The 4,589-nt window shown below is 37.2% G+C and overlaps 1 protein-coding gene across 1 annotated transcript in view; it reads right to left on the reverse strand.

The window, feature by feature from the left end:
* Positions 1-4,589, reverse strand: part of LOC109542571 — a 51,854-nt gene that overhangs the window by 46,349 nt on the left and 916 nt on the right. The window lies entirely within an intron of this gene.

Below are 4,589 nucleotides of genomic sequence, written 5' to 3' on the forward strand. Positions count from 1 at the left end.
TCAATGGTTTATCAGTTCTGGTTGAGTATCTGAGGATTTTTAAAATGTTGCTGTCGCTCAGAAAATAGCTTCAAATGTGCCTGACTGTGCTTAAAACATCGTAATTTTCACACGGGGATAAATCCAAAGTTGCAATTCTAGACGTTTGCAGGAAAAGCCTCAGTTATAAAGCAGGCAAAATATCAATTGATCCAGAGCTCTGGTTTGGTTGCAGGAATTTTTGGAATTTTCGCGGTAACTTCGAAGATATCAGCGATTTCAGCAGAAAGAACGATAAGGCACGCCCCTGAAATTACCACAATCATCAAAAGATTCAGTACACTCGCACATCGGCTAATCTAGATCTTGAATTAGCTGCTATGTTGACTAATCTGGGTGGTACTTAATTCGTTTGTTGTAATCGAGCGGAAAATGTGAAGATAAACATCCTAACGTCTGGTCCGAGACGGACTTTATTGCAGCAGGTAGCAGGAAAACTGTTCAGCCATCTGTTGCTTAACTAGAGTGATTTAGGGCCGAGCCAAATGCAAACTCTTCAGCTACATGATGGTTAATGATGCTGAGCGGTTGGGTGTGGAACTGTCGATTAGTTTGTCTTTGCGAGTTTGCCAGGGCCTTCTTGCACGTGAAGCGACGAAAACCAAAACAACTAACTCGACAATCAGAAAGTGAGATCAGCAGTTATAATAACAGTAACTAAACGCAGAAATAAGTATTACAATTATCCGGCAAAGCAGGTAAAAATGCAAATTGTACCACTGTCGAGTGCAACAATTTGCAATTTTGCTTTTATTTATTTGCATTCCGTGTCAGTGTTTCTGTGACAATGGCTTGCTGAAGTGCCATTGTTAAGGTATTTGGGTTAAACCGTGCAACTCGGTGTGCAAAATTATCTTTTTTTCTCCTCTAGAGCAATTATGAGAGCGGCTGTCGAGTAGGTCGCTTAATAATCGATGGGACTTGTGGTGGCCTCCGATGGCTCCAGACTTATGTAGTTCAAACTCATTTTATTGCTGTTGCCTTGTTTTGGTCTTCAACTATTTGAGCATATTTTGGATTGTTTTTCAATTCCTTCTTATATTAAACTTCGGAGTAAAACCTAGACAAAATGAAACCAACCATTTTTACATAACAGTTTAGTAAGCGCGTGTTTTGGGACTGGTTAAATCTAGTGCCAATCAATCGATGGGTGATAGATCGGGACATCCTGCCGGCCAATGTGAGAAAGGGTTTTGCCTGCTGTGTTTGGCAAATGCGCCTCTCACAGGAATTTTGGGACCACGCCTTTTTATGGGCGGCCAGTTTATTCGCCTGCCGAGTTTCGTCTAGGTAACATGTGTGGGCGATTGCAGACGGGAAATTTGCAGCATTGAAGACATTTTCTTAAGTGTGACGAAACATGAAAAGTTGCAATCGAAATGAGCAACTTCCATAGTTGTGTCCAACTTTTTTCCAAAACAGATTCAGTTTATAAGCAGATAAGGCGAGGATTTTTAGCTTTAAATGAACTTTAAGGTGCGAAAATTCCTGAAGAAAACAGAGCAACAGCCAGATTTATAAGGGAAACTTCACAATCTAAAACCTGATATTTTCTATAGCTGAAATCGACCCCAAGGAAAGGTTTTCATCTTTGAAACGTATTGGAGGAATTTTGCAAACTCGCAGGTTTTTGCCTCAGAACTTGGTGAATCTTTGTTCGATTTTAAATATGCAAGAAACAGGAGACAGTGAGGATTTTCAACTTTCAGGTGCCATATGAAGAAGCTGGGAATTTTCAAACAAAACTTAGCTATAGGCGGAAATATTCGAGTAAATTTTGAATTTTACGAACTCGCAGGTTTTTGGCTCAGAACTTGGTGAATCTTTGTTCGATTTGAAATATGCCAGAAGCACGAGACAGTGAGGATTTTCAACTTTCAGGTGCCATTTGAAGAAGCTGGGAATTTTCAAAGAAAACTTAGCTATAGGCGGAAATATTCGAGGAAATTTTGAATTTTACAAACTCGCAGGTTTTTGGCTCAGAACTTGGTGAATCTTTGTTCGATTTTAAATATGCCAGAAACAGGAGACAAGTGAGGATTTTCAACTTTCAGGTTCCATTTGAAGATGCCGGAAGTTTTCAAAGAAAACTTAGCTATAGGGGGAAATATTCGAGTAAATTTTGAATTTTACGAACTCGCAGGTTTTTGGCTCAGAACTTAGTGAGTCTTTGTTCGATTTTAAATATCCAAGACACAGAAGACAGTGTGGATCTTCAACTTTCAGGTGCCATTTGAAGATGCCGGAAATTTTCAAAGAAAACTTAGCTATAGGCGGAAATATTGGAGTAAATTTTGAATTTTGCAAACTCGTAGGTTTTTGGCTCAGAACTTGGCGAATCTTTGTTCCATTTTAAATATGCAAGAAACAGAAGACAGTAAGGATTTTCAACTTTCAGGTGCTGTTTGAAGATGCCGGGAATTTTCAAAGAAAACTTAGCTATAGGCGGAAATATTCGAGTAAATTTTGAATTTTACGAACTCGCAGCTTTTTGGCTCAGAACTTGGTGAGTCTTTGTTCGATTTTAAATATCCAAGACACACAAGACAGCGAGGATTTTCAACTTTCAGATGCCATTTGAAGATGCCGGAAATTTTCAAAGAAAATGAAGCTTTAGGTGGAAATATTCGAGTAAATTTTGAATTTTGCGAACTCGCAGGTTTTTGGCTCAGAACTTGGCGAATCTTTGTTCGATTTTAAATATGCAAGACACACAAGACAGCGAGGATTTTCAACTTTCAGGTCCCATTTGAAGATGCCGGAAATTTTCAAAGAAAACTTAGCTATTGGCGGAAATATTGGAGTAAATTTTGAATTTTACGAACTCACAGGTTTTTGGCTCAGAACTTGGTGAATATTTGTTCGATTTTAAATATGCAAGAAACAGAAGACAGTGTGGATTTTCAACTTTTAGGTGCCATTTGAAGAAGCTGGAAATTTTCAAAGAAAACTTAGCTATAGGCGGAAATATTCGAGTAAATTTTGACTTTTGCAAACTCGCAGGTTTTTTCCTCAGAACTTGGTGAATCTTTGTTCGATTTTAAATATGCCAGAAACAGGAGACAAGTGAGGATTTTCAACTTTCAGATGCCATTTGAAGATGCCTGAAATTTTCAAGGAAAACTTAGCTATAGGCGGAAATATTCGAGTAAATTTTGAATTTTGCAAACTCGCAGGTTTTTGGCTCAGAACTTGGTGAATCTTTGTTCGATTTTAAATATGCAAGAAACAGAAGACCGTGAGGAATTTCAACTTTCAAGTGCCATTTGCAGATGCCGAAAATTTTCAAAAAAAACTTAGCTATAGGCGGAAATATTCGAGTAAATTTTAGATTTTACAAACTCGCAGGTTTATGGCTTAGAATTTGGTGATTTTTTTACAAATTTTAAATATGCAGAAAATCAAAGAAGGTGAAGATCTATGGTTTTAAAATGTATTTGAAAGTTCCGCGAAATTTCCGAAAAAAATGAAACCACAGACAAAAATATGCAAATGAATTTTCAAAACTGAAAACTTAGAAACTTAAACTGAAGATTATTTTGATTTTGATTGTGATCATGGAAGAAATTGAAGAATTTATCTTTAAAATCTAGTTGAGGGTGCAGAAGTTTCTGAAGAAAAGAAGAAAACCGAATTACTAGCGAAAATATTAAAGCAAATTCAGAAAGTTGAAACCATTTAGATCAAAACCTGGCGGATTTTTCAGATATTTTCAATGTGCAAAAATAAAACGAAAGCAAGTGATGCAATACATTTGAAGATGCTGGAAAGTAATTTAAAAAAAAACTGAGCTGGAGATTTTGCGCGAAACATTTTGCTGAAAACCTGATGTTGTGAAACCGAAGGAAACGGAAAATGAATGCATTTGAACATGCCGGAAATTTCCAAAGAAAACTGCAGACAATCGAAAAACGTGAAAACTTTGGTCTTTCAAAAGAATTTTAACTGAATTTGAATGAATTAAACTACGGTTTCCTTCTGGAGGTTTACGAGTTACTCTGTTCTTTCATAAGTAACATCAAGGAATTGAGAACAACTAAATATTTGGCTAACGGTCAAGTTGTCTGAAAGAAGAATCAGGCAATAAAGAGCATTTGAAGAACGAAGGCGTTCTTCAAGCATTGTCTCGCAAATCAGCAAACAGCAATAACAATAAAGTGTCTCCAGTGAAACAACTTTCCATGTCGCAATAAACAATTACATAAATGGAAGTGCTATTTGTTGTGAGATTTCCAGTCATAGATCCGCACGCAACTCGTTTCGGCCCAGGAATAACTTGATAGTATTTAACCCATAGTTCTCATTCGAAACTGACCTTTCCTACTTCTGGTCTATTGGAAATTATCGGATTTTTAAAGTGGGACGAAGTTGTCGATGGTTCCTGTTCGCTTCCTGCCGTTTTATCGCGATGAATCGTGGCCAATCATCGACAAGCTGCGGAATTTATTGAGACAGAATCGATTAGTTTAATGGTGAGTTTTGGTATTTGCAAAGGAATTTGATTACTACTTGTATCAGTATCGACTTAAATCAGCAATAAATACGCGAAA

This window comes from Dendroctonus ponderosae, unplaced genomic scaffold (genome assembly GCF_020466585.1).
Source record: "Dendroctonus ponderosae isolate FM_Combo_2020 unplaced genomic scaffold, Dpon_F_20191213v2 Dpon_F_20191213_10, whole genome shotgun sequence".
Classification (NCBI taxonomy): domain Eukaryota; kingdom Metazoa; phylum Arthropoda; class Insecta; order Coleoptera; family Curculionidae; genus Dendroctonus; species Dendroctonus ponderosae.